Source organism: Python bivittatus, unplaced genomic scaffold (assembly GCF_059951505.1).
Source record: "Python bivittatus isolate LINGU-HERP-01145 unplaced genomic scaffold, Pbiv_v1 ctg000610_np1212, whole genome shotgun sequence".
NCBI lineage: Eukaryota > Metazoa > Chordata > Lepidosauria > Squamata > Pythonidae > Python > Python bivittatus.
In genome coordinates, this window is record NW_028277088.1 from 15,621,977 (window position 1) to 15,645,545 (window position 23,569).

Consider the following 23,569-nt stretch of genomic DNA (forward strand, 5'->3'; position numbering starts at 1 on the left):
TATTCATTCATATTTGGGTACAGAAACAAATCCTTTATGGTGGGCAGCAAAAGCAAATACTGGTCTGATTTTTCCAAGTTTATCAGCAGTGTATATAGTCACCTCTGAGTGCAGAGAGTAAATCTGGACTTTTCCTGCCCTCTCCTCGCCTCCCGATCGTTCCAGTAGAGTCCACTATGACACTAGTATGATTTCCCCTTTTCTAGCAAATAGCTTTCAAAGCCAGCAATACCAAAGTTCAGAGTGAGGAAGACTTGCCCTTCACTTCATTGCGCTTGCCATTTTTTATCTTTATCTTTTATTGATTTTATTGTAATTTCTTTGATTATTGTGAGCCACCCCGAGTCGTTGAGAGTTGGGCAGCATACAAGTTTAAGAAATTATTATTATTTGTTTCTCTGAGTCAGATATCTTCAAATCAGACCCTTTTTTTACAGCCAGTAACTGTATAAATAGGATTGAAGTCAACAGGCAGGCAGAACAGAGTCAATAAATTATTGAAAGCCTTTTTGTCCAAAGGCTAAAGGAAGAAGTTGGGTTTCTAAGATTTCTATGGAAAATTAGTTAATGAGTTCATCTCTGCCCTGATCTGTGTCCTTTCAAAATTATCATCCTAATTCCATCTTTATGAATACCACTTTTAGCAAGGCTCAGCATGTTCCTGAGTTTGTTTTTTCTATCTATCTATCTATCTATCTATCTATCTATCTATCTATCTATCTATCTATCTATCTATCTATCTCTCTATCTCTCTATCTCTCTATCTCTCTATCTCTCTATCTCTCTATCTCTCTATCTCTCTATCTATCTATCTATCTATCTCATAGCCAGGAGAAGCTGTGAGTTCTATCATCTGAAAGCAAAGCAAACACTGAAGATGTTAATATACAACTGTTTCTCTCTAGATCACACTTAACATTTTGGAATTGGTATAAATATGGAAGCTAGTATTCCAATTTGTCATGCAAAGGCAGGTGGTTTGATGTGAAAGAATTATGTTGTAAGAATCTAAATATTCTTGTAACACATTGTATGGTTAGAAAACATGCAGAGATCTTAATTTGGGGGGAAGAAATGGCGAACTGAAGACGGATTTGATGACTGCAGCAGAATGAGGAGCCAGTGAGTAGACTGGCTCTTTGTAATTCCTCTTTGGACAAGGAGAGGACTTGAGATTGCCCACAAGTGCTCCAGACAGCTGCTTTCCACAAGGAGACTGCAAGACAGCAGTCTCCAGCGGGTTTAGAGCTCTGGAAGACGAGGGAATAGCCATGTTGCCCAAATTGCAGTCAGCGCCTTTAAAAGGACAGTGGGTTCGCATACTTCCTTTTCTAATAACTTTTGGAAATTGATAGTTAACTGCTTTTCAGCTATTATGAACCTTTGGGTTGACAAGTTTTACAGCACCAGGTGAGTTTCTTTCAATCCTTAGCGAAAGAAGTTTTAAATACAAGTTTAAGGATTTTTTTTTTCCTTTTGGAATAAACAGCAAAAGGGTGATTAAAACTTTGATTTTAGAAAGTTACAAATGGACTAAGAGTCCAGATAAATTTGAAATAAGATTTTGGAATTAATTATAAAGAATCCTTCCTATGGAAAAATGCTTTGGTTTTGAATTCTTTTAAAAAAACCAATAAGATAAGACTTTAAAAATTGGACACTAGAGGTAACTAGAAGGAACTAAATATTACAATTAAAGGAGAACACTCAAACTCGACTTACTAATACAGAATGAAGCAAAATATTTTAACATTGGATACACTGAAGGATATTTTTGAACAGAATCCAGGATCCAGAAGTTAATTTTACAAGTGGCTGCCTCTACAGACTGTGTTTAAAAGATGCTATGGATATGGGAAGAAGAGATCATTTGTTGTACTTTAAGAGGAGGTGATAAGTTACTAAAAATGTTTATACTTGTTGCAATGAAGGTTGGAAGTCACTTCTTTATATTTTTCTTTTCTTTTTCTTTACTATGTGCTTAATTTTTCTTTCTTTTCTATTTTTCTTTCTATTTCTTTTTTTAGCTCGTATTATTTTTTGTCGTCAATTGTAATCTTCAATAAAATTACCATAAAAAGAAAACATGCTACAAATCTCATCAACACCAGACCACTCAGTTGCTGATCTGCATATTCATTTTTGCTTTTAATGATAAAAGAAATGACCGCCGAAATATAAGGTTAACAAAGTTCAGATTCTGACTTTATTCATGCCTCTCTGATGTGAAACGATGGGGGGAAAATCTCCTCCAAACAATTCGTTCATAGCCTAGCATCCTCCAGAAATGTCTGATAGTAACTCTTAGAATTCCTAGCAGAGAAAGGCAATTTCGATGCATCTGGAGGGCTCTGTCGCTTATTAGAACAGCTGGGCCGTTTGCAAGAGAAGAGTTTAATAGAGCTGTTTTGCTTTCTCCTCCACTCCTCGAAGGCGGTAATTGGAGCTGGATTCAAAGTATCTCCTCAGGATATTGTCACTATAGACTCAAACTTTGTTCATCTCTGTGGTAGAGCCATTAGCCTCTCAAAAGTCCACATCAAAATCCTAATTCTTAGACGATTCTCATCCCATCAGTATCCCCCCCCCCCAACATAATGTTTCTATTGTGTGGGAAATGATGTGTTTCGGGGAACAGCAGGGACTGAACTCTCATGAAGGGCAGAGCTGAGCTTTGATATACTGTCAGCAGAAGCCAAGGATTGCAATTTTCGCCCCTTCTCTAAAATCTCTCCAACCAGGTGCTTTTCCCCCTCTCCCCTCCCCTGCGAGCATCCTTGCAGGGAGGGCAAAAGAGAAACGGAGGGTTTCTGTGAACACAGCCAATGTGCCAATCTCTTTTTTGGTCTTATGCTGTGGCAACTTCAAAGTTCCAGCCACGCTGTCCCCCATTTCCTGTGGGTCTGACTGAACGGCACAGTTCAAAAGTGCCGCCTTGTGAGGCTGCCGTCAACAGCTCCAGAGGCCTCCAGCTCTCTAAATCTGCCCGTGCTGATTCCTTAGCAACAAACAACCCTTAACCACAGAGGTACTAGACAGGGGTGTCCGCAGAGTGTCTCTCTCAAAATCGGCAAGATGATTGGGATGGCGCTGTGATTGATGCTCCGCCCTGAGGACCTGCATGCAATGAAAAGGACAGGGCTTTGACAGCAATGCCCTGTCCGCCATCTTGCGCATTTTGACCTCTGCTGGTGGTAGAGCTGTGCAAATCCTTGAAGAGGTGCTTGGATTCCATCATGTTTTGAGCACAGCACTTCCTTGAAACTGCTTTGCAAACCCACATGGGTCCCCTTGTTTCTAAGAGATAAGAAAAGCATCTGCTGCACATTTGCAGAAGACTTGTCCAATGATTATAAATGACAAGTAAGAAACAGTGATTTTATTTTTATTTTTTTTTAGGCTTGTGAAATATGCCCCATTTCCCCAGAAGCATGACATTCATGGCAGCTTGTTAAGTGTTTAAAACAATTTGCAACTGTACATGAGCTTGTGGCCCTCAGACTAATTTCATGCACTCTTGGTCTAATCTGAACCCTTCTCCTGCAAAAAATCAGATCACACCTCCAGAGGGAACTCAGTGACCCTCTACTGAAGCCTCCTGCTTGCTTGGGAGAGGACAAAATTGGGTGTCTGAAAGAGAAAAGGAGAGTTAGTGGGAGAAAGAGCCAATTATTTTTGGCTGCATCGCCATCCACAGCTTGCTTTAATCTTGTCCACCACACATCTCTAAACAACAGCCCCCAAGGGAATATTGCCCTTGATGCTAGAAGCTGTCTACTCCTGTTTTAAAACAAAATAAGGCATAAAATAGGCTCTACAGATAACAGAAGAACAACGCGTAGCAACAAATTACTTGCTCTACTAGCAACAGTAGAGCTGCAGATAGTATAGTCATAAGCAGTTCAAAACTAACAGGGTTTAGCAAAGGATCTAAACCAGTGTTTCTCAATCTTGACAACTTTAAGATGCGTGGACTTCAACTCCCAGAACTGAAGGATCTAAACCAGGGCTTAGCAAAGGATATAAACCAGTGGCTGGCTGGGGAATTCTGGGAGTTGAAGTCCACACATCTTAAAGCTGTCAAGGATGAGAAACACTGATCTAAGTGATAAGACAATATTGCCCCCTACTATACTTCCTAGGGGGACGCGGTGGCGCAGCGGCTTAATGACGCTGAAAGTGGCCGGCCAGAAATGGTCGACGCTTCAGCGGTTCGAGTCCAGCCTTTGCGTTAACAGGGTTGAGCTCCTGTTTCCTCCCCAGTTCCTGTCAACCCAACAGTTCGAAAACTCACGTGAGTAGATAAATGGGTACTCTCACTCCGGTGGGAGGAAAAATGCTGGCGGCGCCTTGCAAAGGGAGTCAGGAGCAGTTGCCGGTAAGCGTGAAACCACGCTCGCCCGAAAAGGGCGCAAAGCAACGGACACTCCGCCTCCTGCGCTCGCCAGCTGGGCTCTGCTCTAGGAAGGAGGCTCTGGCAAACCACTTCCAAAACACCTTGCCTTGAAAACTGCAAGGACTCATCCAAAAGCAGTCACTGGAGAGTCAGTAATGACTGAGCGCAGATTAAAAAAAAAAAAAAAACTTCCTAGAGAATGGTGGCCCAAAAGGAGTCACCCAATACAGCCTGAATCTCATTGTTTCTCTAGTAATCTTCTGCAAGGTCCCTTCTTCCAGAGCAGAGGCCACTTCATAATCTTGGAAAACTGGGAGGATCATATGGTCAATCCTTCAGGTATTCTAGACTAACTTTTGCAGAACTGATGCAGAAGGTCGTTGTTATCCACAGTTCCATTACCTGGTTTTGTATATCAGCACCTGCTAAAAAGAGACCAGACGTTGGTATAGACAGTAAAGATGTTCATGTATTTATTTATTTATTTATTTATTTATTTATTCAAATTTGTTATAGCTGCCCAACTCTAATGGACTCTGATATATGCCTTGTTTTTGTTATTTTATGTAGGAGCAAATGTATGGCAGATAAGTTTTAGTGCATGGGTAAAGTATTTTTTTTAAGTTCCCACGATTCATGGTTTCTTTGTCCATGGTCATGAGATGGGAATGGAGCACTAATGAGGGCCATTTATATGGTTTTCTGCTGGCATAAGGGTGGATAAGTATTATGCATGAAAATGTGGACAAATGTTACAATTCCAGTTTGCTAAAAGGTAGATAGAATGTTTTCAGTGGCTGGAACTCATCTACAGTTGGCAAAATTTGGCTGAGAACAAAGGAAATGTTCACTAGGCACTAGGCCATATTTTTTTGGTGGATTCTTGGAAGAGAGGTTTCAAAGATAAATGTTTGGCCAAGCTGCATTTCAGGAGTCTGACAGGCTGATGCTTCTTAGCCTGCCTTTCCCATGACCCAAGTATAACAACTTTAAAGGTAAAAGTATGAGAAAAGCAAAGTGGGTTGTTCTAAGTCATTTTGCTAAGAAGGGGGTGGCTTTCAACATCCCTGTTTTTTATTTGAATATGGATTTTTTAATGAGTTTTCAGATCTCAGTGGATAAAAATCTAGCTCCAGGCATTGCAGTTGTGCTTTTTTGGCCCACATCATGGCATCAACATGCGTAACAAAATGGTACTGGCTTGTTCACATAGTATATGGCTGGCCTGGATGGAGCAGACTTCAGTCAGTGGATTTTATATGTAGTCAACTGCAGCTGGAAGTTTGTCATGCTGCATTTTGGAGGAGTTGTGGAATTATTGCTAATTCTGAGCAAATATTAGCACCAAAGCCTTCAGCCTCCATTATATTAACCAGCAGCTCACATTGAAGGTTGCTGCACCTACACTTCATGGATCTTGTGCTGGGAACATCTGCTTACAAACACTTTTGGTGGGTTTCAATGAACACCTTGGGGAACCATAAAAATTGCCTTACATAATTCGGGAATTTGAGTCTGAGTCTCCACCATCTGAAGATCAAAATAGGGCACTTAATTGTTCAATAATACACAGAAAGAGAAGTAGGCTAGCACCATCAGTGACTTCTCTAATTTTTTTTAGATTTCCATCCTACACTTAGTCTCAGTGATTAGCAACCTCTCTCTTGTGTCCCACAAGTGATTTGTGGATTTGGAACACTATGGAGAGCATCAGACAGGAAGATCTGATCTATGGAGTATGGTTATCTATCAGACATGATTAAGAATTGTGCAAAAGCCATTCAAAGAACACAGGGAGCTGCTTTATGCCAAGTCTTTACATTGGTCTACCTAACTCAGTGGTAATCATCTTGGTGCGTCTGGCACTAATATTCCTGCAGATATTTCTCCTTGCTCCTATCAAGTTCTCTGCCCCCTTTGACCTTATTTTTAGTTTTTAACTTTTAAGTGGAAAGTCTGTATGCTGTAGATTTTGGAAATAGCTTCAAATTTTGTGCACGCCCACAACATACTCTGAAAAGATCTGAATGTGCCCATGGTCAAAAAAATTTGGGGACCTCTGATGAATTAAATCCAGAATCTGAAATTATCTAACTGCACCACCCTTTATGGTCAGAACTGAAACTTAGGTTTGAAAACAAAATTACTGTATAATGCTAATATAGTAAGTCAAAAGGAAGAGTGTGTGTATGGAGATGATTCTCCTAGGCATGCTACATGGGAATCCAAACCTGTAATCTCTGGGCGAGGGCCTTTCTTCACTTCCTGGAAGTAGCATTGAGCAATTTTAATTCAGCTAGAACTGGAGATCTTGGGCAATATAGATCAGCAGCTCATTAGAGAGGAACTTGCATCCTTATTTAGTGCTCTTTTGGGTTCTTTACAATAATAATTTATGATATATTTTTTTACATTTATGGAAAAGAAAAGTGAAGTCCATTATAAGCTGAATAAGACTTTTTAAAAAAAATTCCAAAGAACTGGTAAACATCCAAATTTAACAACTCTTAAAAAAAAATACACATTTTCTTGTGCATTTTCTCAGTATCCATGGAAAAAAAGTTCAAGACCATATCCCCTCCTCTTGCCTGTAGGCTCAAGCGTTTTTGCCAAGGGTGTATTTATGTCCAAGTTATAAACTATGAAAGATGAGAGCGTATAATGGAAAAAGACTTGAGTGCCATGAAGTGACATGCTGAACGAGCACAAACACTGGCAAATCACCTGCAAGATTCCCCTTTGACATCAGTGGGAACAGGATGATGCCATACATGTCATCGGTTCATATCTTAGCAGGAGACTTTGTGTGCTCTGAAATATGGGTAGCAATGATCTCATCACCTCTACTGGCCATGTGTGCTGCCAGGAATTTTTAGGCTGAAATTAGCTAAGCTCAAACATCTGCTTCTGCCAAGCTACCTGGAATATTTGAGTCATTGCACAACGTACGCATTCCAAAGGCACTTGGAGAACCTGGACCTTTTAAAGTTGGACTTATGGTGAAGGAGACTAGGTAGGTTTATGGGACCACTTCTTGAGTTTAACAGTCTTAGCAGGAGAACCAGCTTACTTTCATGCCTTAAAGCATAACTGTCCACTTATTTCTGCTAGCCAAGTAGTTGTTAAAAGGCCCAAGAAGAGGGTGTGCATAAAATTATATGTACCATGGAGCAATCTTGGGCCATGTGGCCTCAAAGTCCCTCCAACATTTATCAGCAGGGTTTTTTCAAAAGATGAAATAACTAAAGACATAGTAACTGCATTTCATTAATTTCACATAAAGTTAATAATATTTAAATTACATCATGTTACATTTAGTTTCTTATTCTGGTTCCATTTTCTTATTATTCTTGAGCTTGCTGACGTTTTTGAGCAGGGGCTCTCGGCTTGCCATTCAAAGGCATGGCCCTTGATGTGAAGGACATGCATTCTTGGCCTAGACAATATGGATGGAGAGGGTATTTTTCTTGCCTGCTAGAACTGAGAGTCACCCTGTGACACTATACAATGGAAGATTCAGGACAGTCTTTTAGTGCTGGGTGATTTCAACCTCTCCTCCCTGGGATCAAAGGCGATGTCATGACAACTGTGGCTAGTCCCAGATCATCACTGACTTGAACCCCATGGTTGACTACATGTGAAATCTGGTGTTCACCTCAAAGTGGGTGTGGTTTTGGGACACTTTCCATCAGTCTGTTGCCAAGGTTAAATTCAGCAGGCAAGCAGCCACTTCTGAGCCTAGGCTAATCTTTAGACTAAGCCTGAGTGCAAGTCTTCTTGCCCATCTCTTTGTTTTCAATTTATAATTTAGATTTTAAAAGTTGATCAGCTCAGCACTGATTCTGAGCAGCATACAATTAAAACCCAGTACAGTACTTAAAAGCAAGCAAAAATAAGCATGCTGTAACAACAAACCAAACTTAAAGGGGGGAAACAGGCTACCCTACCCAAAGCAAACAGTATATGTCAGATGGGCACACCACCAACCTATCCCAGAGTTTGTGGAAAGAACTAAGTTTTCACAGATTGTCTCAAAGCTTGCAGAGTTGGAGTGGTCTGAACCTCCAGGAAGAAGTTATTCCAGAGGGCAGGTGCCATGACAGAGAAGGTGTGCTTCCTAGGCCTCCTTGGATGACCTTGTGTGATGGAGGGGACACAAAGTGTGCTTGTTCTGTTGGGTCTTATGGGGCAAGGATGGGATACTCTTATCAGGGAAGCCAGGACTATTATCTATTCACCGGTAATTCTCTTCAAAATTCCATTCAAATGAACAACAACAATATAAACTAAAAAAAGTTAGGTGTGAACTAGCCAAATAACAGCTTTTAAGTCTTGATGATTTGGGTCTGACATTCATATTGAGAGTAAGTGCCACTCAATATAGTATTTTTTAGAATTGCAATTTTAAAAACATGCCCAGAACACAATGAACAAATACAGATTTAAAAAGAACTGGCAATATGCACCTGTTTACCAATCTAATTGTTAAGTTATATTACCAAAACAAATATCAGAAAAGTAAAGAAAAAGACGAGTAAACAGAAAACCCTGAAGAATTAATGTTAAATTGATATAAATCAGTATTTTTCAAACTTGGCAACTTTAAGAGGTGTGGGCTTCAACTCCCAGAATTCCTAAACACATCTTAAAGTTGCAAGTTTGAAAAACTCTGATCTCAATCATCTAAATATGTCACATATATATTTAATAACAGTACATCAGATCCAAACCATCAAGACTTAAAAACTCTTATGAAATAAGACATACAAGCAGCTTTGCTTGAAAGTAATGGTTTTGTTCACCATTCACTCCTCTCTTTTCCTCCTATCCCAGAACCTGTGGCCACCCAGGTTGTGTTGGACTGCAGTTGTGGTAGTCTGGGTCTATTGGCCATGTGGCTGGGCTGATGGGAACTGTGGTCCAACATTCCATGGAACTGTAGCATCCTCCCTCTTGGGAAAGTCATTTGTGTTAATCTGCTTTAACAATGAAACACCCTCCTAACTATTGCCAAAGTGTGCACAGAGAGATAACTGGCTGTTCTTCACTGCCTTTGCTAATGTTTCCCATTTTGCCCAGCATCCAAACATGTCATCTTTAAAATAATTGTGGAAAAAAAGTCCTTATGATGGTTTCTTGGATTAGGATATGATGAGGGTATCATTAATAGTATTATACCAATAAAAATTGCTCCAGGCAGTCCCATGTTCCATTACAACTCTGTAAAATAGGTTAGGCTATGAGAGATGGCTGGCTGGAGGCAAGGATGTGCCAAAAACTGCCTTGCAATTTCTCATAAGTTTTCTTTCTCTTGCAAAAGAGGCTTTTGTTTTTCTTCCATGTTTGCAGAATACTGGAAGCTTTCTCTCAAACTTCTCTTGATAATGTTTATTTTTAACTGCTGGAGGTGATGGATGGATGGCGGTATTATTATTAGTGTGGTTGGTCACACAGTCAGCCAGATGTTTAGACTGGATTTGGCATTTTTATCCACCTATTGAGTTCTTCCCAAGGACCTGGAATAGGCAGATGTTGTTTGATGGTGTTAAAAGTATCCTTGCAAGATATAAGCTCTTCCAAGTCAAGCTGCCTTTTGCAATTGACCGATGGTGACTGTGTCAATGCCAGTGGTGCTCCAGATGTTTTGGGATTGCACCTAAGGTGCCTATAGCTATTGGTACTATCTTTGCTTTCTTTTGCCATAGTCGTACTACTTCTGTTTGTGGGTCTTTGTATTTTGTGATTTTCTCCAGTTCTTTCTCTTCTCTTCTGCTGTCCCCAGGTATTGCAATGTCCATTATCCAGACCTTTTTGTCTTTTTTATCAACAGTTGTTAAGTCTGGGGTAGTAGTAGTAGTAGTTGTTGTAATTATTATTATATTACTACACATCTTTCCCTCACTTTGAAGCTTCTCTGACTGCCCTACCATACCAGTCTAAAAACGCCCAATGGAAAGAATTGTCTCCCAATCATTTTTCTTGGGATATAAATGAGACCTGGGAAACCTGAGAGATTGTGGGAAACCCAAGAGGCTGTAGGCCATCTTTTAACTTTAAAAACTACAGGAACACACTCCACCCATGAGAATTCCACCAATGTTCCCTTCTTGGGGAAATAAATTTTGAAAGAAGAAATTCTTTCATTAAATGGAAGGAGAACTGGTAGGAAAAAACTGCAGGAGAATTTTTCTGTAGAGCACTATAAAATACAGAGAGTTTGACAGAACTTGTCCTTAGGTCTTCTGAAAACTCTGAAATCCAGACAGAGGCAACTTGATGCTCCCTAGAACTTTTATTTCAAATCCCAACAGCTCTAGCCAGTGTAATGAATGGGAAGGCATTGTGGACATCGTAGTCCAAGTTATTTTATAGTCTTCATGTTGCTTCCTGCTCCTGACCTTTTTGCCAGGAGAAGTCTCAATGGCTTCAACCCTGATACAAATGAATCAATGAAGTAAAGAGGACATACAGGAAGTGCATGCGTCTTTGAACTAGAGCCCAGGTCTCTAAATTGGTTCATGACTGACAAGATTACAGGGACATGATGTCAGTCTACCAAGTTGGGCAGATTGTCTTCTTTATTCAGAAGAAGAGGATCCACTCCCTTTGCCACAAGCTTTATCTAGACCGGGTCCTGAATTTCAAGCCTAGCATTGTTTCCTCCCAACTCTTGGGAGTAACCCCTTTCTTGTGCTAAGTTACACAACTTTGCTATAGGTCTTCAAAGTCTTTACCACATTGATATATGTTATCCTCTGAGATCATAAAGAAATAAATCTAGTTATCACCAGGCAAGACTTTGGCCACGCTGGAAGCCACCTTGTCAAGTTTTTACTTTCAGCAGGGACAGTCTCTGCTTGAGATTTATGGCTTAATTCCCTGCATGAAAACAAAGAAGCCAATATAGCTGTATGTCATGCACTGAGCTGAAACATTGCAGGCTATATTGTTACTTCAGTCTGTGAAGGAATCCTCAGGATGGGAGGAAATTTCCTTCCTTCCTTCCTTCCTTCCTTCCTTCCTTCCTTCCTTCCTTCCTTCCTTCCTTCCTTCCTTCCTTCCTTCCTTCCTCTCTCTCTCTCTCTCTCTCTCTCTCTTTCTTTCTTTCTTTCTTTCCTTCTTTCTCTATTTCTCTCCCTCCCTCCCTCTCCCTCTCTCCAAATAGTGTATTTATTAGTTCAGAGGCCCCTAAACAGTAAAAATCAGTTCAGGAGCTTTTTTAGAAGAGTAACTATTTCCTTTCCCTCATAAAATGCTTATCTTCATTCATCTATGTTTATTTTCCTTCTGCTTTTCTTTTTTTAAACAAAAATCCTTAATGGACTTCAGCTGAGCCTTGTCTTAGCAGCAGGAGGAAAGTAAACTTCATTAAAGCTCTTGGGACTTAATAGTCACAGTTAAATGCTTCTTTGGATTATTTTGTGCAAGTTTCATCTTTTGTTGCTGGAGAAGTGCTAGTGGTGAAGCACTTGGACCCTCAAACCATGACTTAGGAGCTTGGGAATGAACTGCCAAGATTGTTCAAGATTGTCTCCTAGCTCCCTCCGTAGAAACAGTGCAAATATGATTGAATTTAGATACCAAATTGGTTTTGTTCATTCCTCTCCACTTGATCGAAGATGTGCAATAAAGAGGGACATGGGGACCTAACCAAGCTTTGGAATTCCTCATCTGCAGGGATTCAGCCATTTCTACTTTCAGTGAGAACATTAGAGCAGGATTCTTACCAAGGGATTGACAGGCCACTGAACCAATTGTTTATTAAGCCTTAGCCATATTTCTGCCTGCCTTGTTTTCCTACTGGAAGCCAATCTGCACATCTCTCTCTCTTGATATTCTTTTTCACCCTAGAGGAGTGTTGTCCAAACTTGGCCACTTTAAGATGAGTGGACTTCAACTCCCAGAATTCCCCAGCCAGCCATGTTGGCTGGGGAATTCTGGGAGTTGAAGTCCACTCATCTTAAAGTGGCCAAGTTTGGACAACACTGCTCTAGAGCAACAGAAAATGGAAAGATTTGCCCTCAAAGAACGAACCTGTTGTGAAAGCTTACACCTTACATTTTAGGTACAATATTATCTTCTCTGATCAGAATCATGCAAGCCACGGTATTCCCTGTGACATTCTATGGAAGCAAAAGTTGGACATTAAAGAAGCAGGATAGGAAGAGTATTGATGCTTTTGTACTTTGGTGTTAGAGAAGACTCCTGAGAATATTGTGGGCAGCCAAGACACCAAACTGATGGATCATTGAACAAATCAACCCGGAGTTCTCACTCAAGGCACAAATGACCAGACTCTGCGAAGACCCAGCTCTCTGGAAATGGCTCTAATGCTGGGAAAGGTAGAAGGAAAGAGAAAAAGAGGACGACTAGCAGCAAGGTGGATGGACTCAGTTATAGTGTCAGTAAGTGCACCATTGGGAGACATGAAAGAATATGTTAGGGATAGGTTGTCTATGTCAGTGTTGTCCAAACTTGGCCACTTTAAGATGAGTGGACTTCAACTCCCAGAATTCCCCAGCCAGGAATTCTGGGAGTTGAAGTCCACTCATCTTAAAGTGGCCAAATTTGGACAACACTGGTCTATGTGGTTGCTAGGAGTCAAAAATGACTTGAAGGCACATAATCAATCCATCAGTTATCTTCTCTACCATTTGACTCTCCAGGAAAATCTTGGGTTTTCTTGTTTGAAGCAGAAGATAAACTGTGCTGGATTGATTGCAAGCTCTTTTGCTGATCATGAACCCTCAGATACACATTTTTGCTAAGGTAACCTGATTTCAGGACAAGAGAGGTGCCCAAACTAACATGCAAGATAATTGCAAACATGAATGAGAACCATTGCGGCGTACACTGTACAAACCATTCTCCCTTAGCCTTAGTTTATTCTGTAAACCAAGAATAGTGATGACCTGCCCAATAAGGTAATTGCGAGGAACTACTGAGACAGACTGTAATATTCTTTAGAGTCACAATGCACTGTAGGAGTCTTTGATCTGTCATTGAGTGACTTTTGAGGGATAGCCAATGTTGGGATTAGAATCTAAATGTTATCTTTGTTTGGAGTCCAATACATGAATTTGGCACCACATATGCAGCAATTATATTCTTTTATACAGTATTACATCTGGAGTGTGTGGAGGTAGTAGCAAATTTAGCTAGTTTAGCCTGAAATTACTGTGCATAATTAGAATCCCACTACCAATTTCTTATTGTGAACAAAGAATCGTACTGTTCATTTCAGTAATACGCTTTCTAATTTTATTTATTCTGTATAATTCCCAGATAATTTGCTGAACTTTCATTATTTTAAGCTTTGCTTATATTAATAAGATATCTGCAATGGTGCCTTATCATAATATATTGCTGGCAATACTTGAAATAATAATCCAGTAATCTTTTCCTGGGTAACTCTTTTTCTGGTTAAATTCATTAGATGACAATCTTTTGATGGCTGTAATAAAAGGAAAGAATGAAGGACGGCTGCAAAAGTGTGTTCTTTCTCCATCTGTGCTACAAAATATGGGATTGTCTTTGCTTCTATCTCAGCACAATCTTTACACAGTCTGTGATCCTAAAAAGTCCTGCATTAAAATACTCTAAATCAGTGTTTCTCAACCTTGGCAGCTTGAAGATGTGTGGACTTCAACCCCCAGAATTCCCCAGCCAGCCATGCTGGCTGGGGAATTCTGGGAGTTGAAGTCCACACATCTTCAAACTGCCAAGGTTGAGAAACACTGCTCTAAATTGTTTCTTGGGAATGTTGATAGCTCCCTTCCTCCTTTGACATTCTTTTTGACATATTCCCAGGCTAAAGCGTGTACTTTTTAGTTGAAACATTAAATGCAGAGATCAGATACATGATAGAACTGCCACTTGAAATGGTGGAACGAACATTAACAGAAGGCTGCACAGGCAGATTGTGTCAGCTGAGACAATATTTGACTTTTTCAGAGGCCAGCAACTTCGAGGGAACTGATGTGTAACATGTTTCAACATTGCTTCCCCACATAAGGAACAACACACACGGTATAATTTCATGCATTTCAATTGGAAATGGGGCTTGTTACTATTGCATATGTCAATTCAGCACAAGAAATTGACTTTATTGCAAAACGCTGTAAACTTAAGTTACATCTTTGTTAGGTCAGTAATATTTAATAAAGTATGGGAAATTGCCTTGGCTAAAAAATTAAAACAATAATGAACTTTGAAGTACTGTATGACGAAGGATTAATTTGGTCAAATTTGACCACCACTTAATGTGTGCGTGTGTGTATGCACACATATACATATAAAGTGTGTGTGTGTGTGTGTGTTCACATAATATATATTCTCAAGTAATTGTATTTTTCTTTCTTTTTTAAATAAGCCCTTTAGGTTTGTCAGTTGTTTTTCTTCCTAATTCTGCATTATTATTTATACATTTTTCTTTTAAGTTTTTTTCTTCTTTTTTTTCTTTTTTTGTCTCACAAAATAATATTTAAAAAAATAAAAGAAATTAAAAGAAAATTAAACAAAGGAATTATGGCTCGGTGGGCATTTTGTTTTGTTGGTGGGTTTTATTTCTGTTATTAATTTATATGATGTACAAATGTCTTTATAAAGAGGATAAATGGTTTAAAAGCACACACATAAAATTAGCCACAAGTAAATGCAAACTGTACAGTCAAGATTTCAGATACAAGAACTGACTGCGTAGTTGTAACCCTCTTCTACTCCCCATTACACTTTGGGGAACAGTCCAGCTAAGAATATAAACTGCTCTGATTGAGAACACCTCCACTCGCAGTTTTTGCATCATTCCAAAACCAGCTTCTCATTCGTTCAATCCCACATTGCTATTTGTGTTCAGCAGCTCAACACAAATTATTCCCTACTTTACTCTGGTGCTGTAATGGACTGTGAGAATGTCCTTGAGAGAAAGGAGAAGGAGGAAGAGCCACAGACTAGGCAATGGTCAGATAAGAGGCAGCTTAGCCCACAGAAAGAATGGAGCATAGCAAACATCTCAGAAGGTATCCTCCCTAGTTTCTTGGACTGTAAAGGCAAAGGGGGAGAGATGTACTTTCAGATTTGCAAGATTCTGTTGCTATAACCTTACAATAAAGGTAGTGGTAGTACTCATGGTTGATGCTTCTTGTCTGAACAACCTCGAAGGACTGACCTGTACATCTGGAATTGTGCTGAAAGTGATTTCTACATAAAGGTAGTCCTCGAGTTACGACTACTTGTTCAACTACTGTTCAAAATTATGACGGTGCTGAACAAGGAAGACTTACGACCGGTCTGCAAAGTTGTGGTTGGCGCAGCATCCCTGCGATCACATGATTGGGTGCTTGGGTGTCTGGTTCATGATTACAAAAACACAGCTAGCTGCGGTCACGTGATTGCCACTTGTGACCTTTCCTGCCAGCTTCTCGCAAGCAAAGTCAATTGCTCCTGCCACTTTTTCTCCTGAGGAGCCTCACTACAGAGTACAAGATCCTTGGGATCTCATACTCCATAGTGCTCCCCGCCCATCTGCTCTCCCTAGCACCCACCCATGGCCCTTGCTGGCCTGCCTGCACTCCCTAGCACCTGCCTGCAGCACCAGCACATGCCCCTAAACTCCTTGCCTGCAACTCCTGCCACTTCCTGCTTAACAACCTGCATGTTTTGGGGTTACAACACCAACTGGGCCTGCCAGGATTGCCATTGCTAAGCAATGCAGTCATGTGATGTTATGCTTTACGACCACATCGCTTAGTGATGGAAATTCCAGTCCCAATTGCCGTTGTAACCCGAGGACTACTTGTAGAAGCACCAACAGTCTACAGTAAAGGGTTTCCCATTTCCCATTGACAGAAACTCTCATCCCATCCCCTGGAACTTGGGGATCAAGACAGTCTTTCACTTCTTTCCATAGAGACTCAGCCCCTGGGTTTCACAGATCTCTTAAATGCAGCAGAAGGATGATACCTTGGTGGCTTCGCAGCTTCCCCTTGTTGCAACCACTCAGATTTGTTAGGAACTACCAGCGAAATGAAGACACCATGAATTAAAAGTGTAAAAGGGAGGCACTAATTTAAAGACATTCTTTGCACTGTCCTATGGTCAGTTGGACGAGCAATGATGGTTTTCTCAATGATTTGATGCGGGAATCAGTGAAACCATCATTAGACAGCTTCGAACGTCTTTTGAAGGATTGGGGAGTAGAAACGTTAGCACTGTGAAAGTGCCCTTATTTAGATCATCTGTTGCAGAGGGAGAGAATCTAGGCATCTTCTCCTTATTATTGAACTATAATTCCCAGAATTCTCAGCCAGTGGGAGTGATTTCTTTCAAAGACATGCAATGAATGGCCCTTTTGTTCTCTTTTATCATTCTAATACATATGCCAGATCATAATGTTTGACACACGGAGACAGAGAATGTGCTTTATTGAAAATTGTGTACCTGTGCACAGCAAAAGTATGCAATAAATGTCGGAAGAGCAGGAAGAGTGTAACTCCATGTTTAAGGATTCAAAATATTTGGAAGTTGAGCTTTGCAAAGCTCAATATACACACACACACACATATATATATACACACACACATACACATACACACACACACACACATATATATACACATACACATACACACACATACATATATATATATATATATACACACACACACATACACACACACATACATACAGTAGAGTCTCACTTATCCGACATAAACGGGCCGGCAGAACGTCGGATAAGTGAAAATGTCGGATAACACACAGTAACGATTGAGTGCGGTAAAAAAAGAAAAAAACCCGATCCGCTGCGCCTGTTGCAATCAATTCTTGCATTGCGGTGCCGCACTGTCAGAAGCAACAAGAAAGAGTACACTTACGCTTGCAAACAAGCGGGGCACTTTTCTCGTCGCTGATTTATGCGGGTTGTGTTTTTTTTAGGGGCGTCGGATAAGACAGAACGTCGGATAAGCGGAGGTCGGTTAAACGAGACTCTACTGTATTTGCAAAGCTCAATATATAAATATATTTGCAAAGCTCAACTAGCTTTGTTATATTTATAGATGCACCAGATCAGATGTTGCCAGCAGTACTATCCTGGCACTGCATTTCCTTGTTCCAGCCTAGCTACTGTACCTTTAGTGCTTGCCAGCTACCAGATCTCTGGAGAGGCAAAACAGATTTATTTATAAAACAATCAACCAAAAGCCTGTTAGGGACTTGCAGTTGGATCAAATGCATGATCTTACTCTCATTCAGCTTTCCTGCAGGTCAGCTGGGAACATAGGATAAAGTGACTGTGGGGGGAAGAGGCAGGAAAAAAACGGTTCTCTTTAGCCATCAGAATGTATTTCACTTTGAAGTGAATCAGTCAGGGAGGGCAGGGGATGAAACAGCCTCCTCTTCTCTGCCTTGTACAGTATTTCAGACCAAGTGTCAGATACGTTTCTTATGCGGCTGAAGCTGGGTGAGACAATGGGTCAGCAAGGTGAGAGATGCAGAATTTAGAAAAACAAGATTTCTGCCCACTGAGACTAATTCTGAAGCCTGGTTGCTTGAGACATTATTAGTTGCGTAGGGTAGAAGCATCTGACCTCCTCTAGGCAAGGCTTGGAGGAAATATTCTCTGGAGGTGGGGATAAAATCCACTGCATGTTTAAAGAGTGGGAGCAAGGATGGAGACCAGCCAGGGATGGAGACCAATAATGCATTTTCTCAAGGACCAGAGGTGGGCAGCCTTCAACCTCATTTAAAACCTCCCAGACCACTGTCAAAGCCATCTGCAGGCAAACAGTTCTCTCTCTCTCTCTCTCTCTCTCTCTGTCTCACACACACACACACACATACACACACACACACACACACACCCGTCAAGATGATTAGGGCTCTCCTTTTCCCAAAAGCTTCTCTCAGCAAGGAAGAAGAGAACAGCAGCAGAAAGGGAACAGGCAGAAGATAAGGGCTGTCACAAAAAGGGAGAATGTGTGGTTCCACCCACACTGGGCTGTCCTGCCCCCCCCCCATTCATATGCAGTGCATCACTCCAGAAGTTACAATCCTTGGCACAAAAGGATTACCCACCCACTCCCGCCCAAACCAGATAGGCTTTTTTTCTTAATTTTTCTATCAAGTGGCCTGAAATTAAATTAAATCAGTCTGAACTGTCCTGTTTTTCCTTTGCTACCTGCATTGGCCTGGTGATACCTGAGGTTGGCCTGGCTTCATCCGTGGTTCGCCCTTTTGCCCAGCTAGTGGGAATCTCCTCCTGGCCTCCTTTAGTGTACTGGCTCAGCGAGAGATGCACATAAATTTAGCAAAATTATCTTGTCGAGGAGGTGAGAGAGGCCCTGGTCTCCCTCCTTGGAGATTATTTCAGTGAGCTAGCAGAGGAGCCACAATGTCGTGCAAAACGGTCTGCTGATGATCTCAGAGGCTTAACTGAGCAGAACAAAGGCTAACTTGGTATTTCTAAGTTCAGGAGAGTGAAATTCGCCTTTGCTTTTTCACTTCTTGTTTGCTGCTGTTGTTTTCCCTGGCAAGCTGCTGCTTTAGCTGGACTCCAGCACTTTTTATTTTTCCTTCATGGATTAGTCAGATGAATAATGCAATTAAATCAAGGTTTGCGCGGAGACGAGGTAGAGAGGACAATTAAAAGTGAAAACCAAGAGCAAGTGAGAGGGAGAGCAATTTAATTTAATCAGATAATATTTTTGCAAGGCGGATTGAAAAATATTCAGAAAGTAAGCAGAGAGGGGTTTCAAATGACCCAAAATCTAGAGTCATTTTTCAGCATGGTCTAAAACATTGAAGCATGCTAATCGCTTCCCTTCCTGCTCAGCATTCATTTTATTTTAATGCTAATTAGAACTGAATGTGATCTGAGATTCCTGTATTTAGTGCCCTGTAAAAACTTCAGGCCCCATTGCTCAGTGTGTTGTCATATTGGACTTTGTGGAATCAGGTACTTGAAAGTCTGAGGGAGTAGATGTTGAATGAAAAAGCCTGCATCCTCTAACCCAGTGTTCCTCAACCTTGGCAACTTAAATTGTATGGATTTCAACTCCCAGAATTCCCCAGCCAGCATACTGGCTGGCTGAGGAATTCTGGGAGTTGAAGTCCACACATCTTAAAGTTGTTGAGGTTGAGAAACACTGCTCTAACCATTCCACATTGATATTACTTAATTCTTTAGTACCAAATTTAGAACCCGCATCTCTCTCCAAAATTTTATGACAGTAGGGTATGAGATCTTTCAAGCATTTTTTCAGGAATTTCAGAAATGACTTGCTGAGGTTTTATATATGGAGGGCCTCTATTACATATATAAATTCTATACAAGCATTCTCTTAGAAATGGGTTGGTCCTCAGGAGCTGCCTGCTAAATCAAGAAAATTCGATACTGACAGGAAGTCTGTGTAAATTTATGTTGCTGCTCTTCTTACAGCTTCTAGTAGCAAATTAATGAGTGTTGGGAGGGATTTAAAATCCTTTCCCAATATTAAAGGCCAGGAGTTCTCCAACACTCTCTTTTAATCTTCTGCCAACTCAATAAAGTCTTTTCAAGATGGGGATTTTAAAATGTACAGTCTGATATTCAGTGGGTGGCATAAATTTAAATGAGTAATAAAAGAAAGCATGCACTTTCTCTCACACACACAGATGTACACATACATTCTCTGTACTATTCCTCTTATTTTCTTCCCTGGCAATACTGTCATGATTTTGCAGAGGAGAAACAAGCTTCCAGAATACAAAAAGAGGTCAGGACTATTTTTCAAAACTTTAATAAAAAAAAAAAAAAGCAAAAGAGATTGTTGGATGTCTCCCAGTTACGACCTGTGGATAAAATTATAAACGAGCACAATTCTCACCCTCTTTCAAACTGCTTTATTTTAGAAATCCAGTTAGTTAGACTCATGTTAGTTAAAATCAGCAGGGCTTAAGTAATTTTCACTTAGGCTTGGTCCCATCTTTTGATTTTTTGGTAAATGTTGTTCCGTGTAAAAACAATTAGAACACATCAGCAGGAAAGTATGTTTGTGATCGGAATCTATTTTAAAGATGTGTTGGCTTTTATTGAACAGTGGAAAGTATCCATGAATAAAGTGCACTAGTTGGGTAAGATAAAAAAGCTTTAAAAAAGGATTGGTATAGAAAATGAAAGACTCAGAGTTGGGAGAAACAAAATATAAACATTGCAGTAATTTAACAAATGATGCTGAACTATATCACTGTGTTATTCCAGGCGTCAGGTAGGTCGTGAAAACAGAACTTTAGCAAGTTGGATCACTGGGCTACTTCCTATTGATTTCATACAGAATGCAGACAAGTAAAATGAAGCTGAATCTTCTCACCTGAGCCCAAATCTAAGAGGCCCTCTTCTGAGGCTCAAGATAACCCCCAAATGGATTTGCAAGTTTCTATTTCAGATGGAGGAACACATGACTTCTACTGGTGCACTAAACTTCATACTAGTTTCTTTTTTTAACCTGCCTTTATCTCAGGCTTTCCTATACATAGAAAACTTTGGAAATAAGGTTCTTCTCAGTTACTCTCAGAATACTTCCAGGAACATACTGCAAATGGTTTGCTAATTATTTTTATTGCTCAAATGCATTGGCTACTCTTCAAAACAAACATTTTCAAGAACCACCTCCAACATCCTAAAGTCATGTTTTAATTTTTAAATTAATAATTTACGATAGAAAAATAATCTGGGAGAGGGGGAATAAAGATGCCACTGCTTTCATTTCCTTCCTTCCTTCCTTCCTTCCTTCCTTCCTTCCTTCCTTCCTTCCTTCCTTCCTTCCTTCCTTCCTTCCTTCCTTCCTTCCTTCCTTCCTCCCTCCCTCCCTTCCTTCCTCCCTCAAGCTCTAAGGTTTCCTATGGTCTCCCATTCATGTACAACTCAGGTCTGAACCTGCTAACTTTTGAGGTTAGCCAGAGGGAAATTGGATGTGTTACACTAAAACAGCAGGAAAAATAATATGCCATAAAAAGTTCATGTTGACGTACTAATGTCTTAAAAGGTCTGGGGCCAAAAGGCAAAAGGGATTCCAAAACTGGGTGGCCACCACTAAGCAGCTTTGATTCTGCAGTTTGGAAAGCACATGGAGCAGGGACTCTGAGGATAATCTGAGGGCTCCAGCAGGAACATATGGGAAAGGTGGTCCTTCAGATACTGTACTCCTAAACTGTGAACGTCTTTGTAGGTCAATGCTAGATAATGTTTTCCTGGCATAATATAATACTGCAGTACTCTTATGAACTGAAACTTTTCCATGACTTCAAGGGCTGCGCTGTGTAAAATGCATGGTGGTAATCCAGGGAGAGAATTAATTTATTACATTAGTCCAAATTGCAGTCAAAGCAAGTGGCCTGTCTTAGAGAACTGGTATAAGGAATGATGGCTAAGCAGGGAGGAGGATTGGTTATTGTTGTTATTATGCTGGGTCGCACAGTCAGCCAGATGTTCAGACTGGATTTGGTATTTTTGTCCACCTATCAAGTCCTTCCCAAGGACCTGGGATAGGCAGATGTTGTTGTTTCATGGTGTTAAAGGTATTGTCGCAGGATATAAACTGTTCCAAGTAAAGCTGCCTTTTGCAATTGATTGACAGTGATTTTGTCAATGCCGATGGTGTTCAAATGGTGCTCCAGATGTTTTGGGATTGCACCTAAGGCACCTATAACTATCGGTACTATCTCTTCTGTCTTTTGCTGTAGTCATTCTACTTCTATTTGTAGGTCTTATCTTATGATTTTCAGGTGCCTTGGGTGCAATTCCAAAACATCTGGAGCACCACTTGAACACCATTCGCATTGACAGAATCACTATCGGTCAATTGCAGAAGGCAGCTTTACTTGGAACAGCATTTATTTATTTGTTTGTTTGTTTGTTTGTTGGTTGGTTGTTGTTATATCCTGCGACGATGCCTTTAATATTATTAAACAAGAATATCTGTCTGTCCCAGGTCCATGAGAAGGACTCGATAGGTGGACAAAAATGCCAAATCCAGTCTAAACATCTGGCTGACTGATATGGCGACCAACTGTAGTAATAATAAAAAGTTAAATTTATATGCTGCATGACTCCCAGAAATGTTTATGTTATTATCTTTGGTTTTGCATTAATGATGCGTGTCACCTGAAGATGCATGGCAGGAGATATTTAAATGACTATAGAGCACAGAGATGCCATAAAGTGCTGCCTCCAGGTCTATGAGACCTAAACTCACATCCTTTCTAGCCTATAGCTGGTTATGATGCATGGTAAGTTCAACATGTACTGTATGTAAGTGTACCTCCGAGTCAGCACTGACTCCTGGCAACTGCCTGGACAACTCCCTGCAGTTTTCTTGGCAAGATTTTGGAAGTGGTTTGCCATTGCTTTCTTTCCAGGGCTGAGAGAGAGGGACTGGCCCAAAGTCACTCAGCTGGCCTTGTGCCTGAGGGGGGATTAGAACTCACCGTTTCCAGGTTCCTAGCCTGATGGCTTCACCACTACACCAAACTGGCTCTCTGTCTCTTTTCTGACTGCCTGGTAATCCAGAACTTTCATACGGGAGAGAAGAAGATGCAAATATAGATATAAGATTGTTTAAAGGGTGGTGGAAAACAGGGGGAGGTCAAAGATATATTTGTATATTATTCACCAAGTATATATGGACTTGAAGGCTGGTTGTATGCAGACAATGGATGTTGTGTTGTTAGCTGCTGATAATCTGAATGATTTACAGCCCATGTATGATGCAAGAAGAATCATTTTTTAAAAATTCTTTATTAGAATTGTTGGTTTCAGCAATTCTACAACAAGCAACTAAATACAAAGGTTTGGCCCATTAAGCAGAGTCATCTTATTACGCCATCAGTCACCCAATTACATGGCATTTGCACATAATTAACACTTTTCATCTCCTCTACATACATGTAAAGTGCAGCATGCACTGTCCTATTCAGTCTCCCAATCTTGTCTGTTTTTTTGTGGGTTTTTTTGGTGCCTTGGAGTCCGTGTTGACTCCTGGCAACTGCCTGGACAAGTCCCTGAGGTTTTCTTGGCAAGATTTTGGAAGTGGTTGGCCTCCTTCCTAGGGCTGAGAGAGAGGGACTGGCCCAAGGTCACCCAGCTGGCTTCCACACTTAAAGCAAGGCTGGAGCTCACAATCCCCTGGTTTCCAGCCC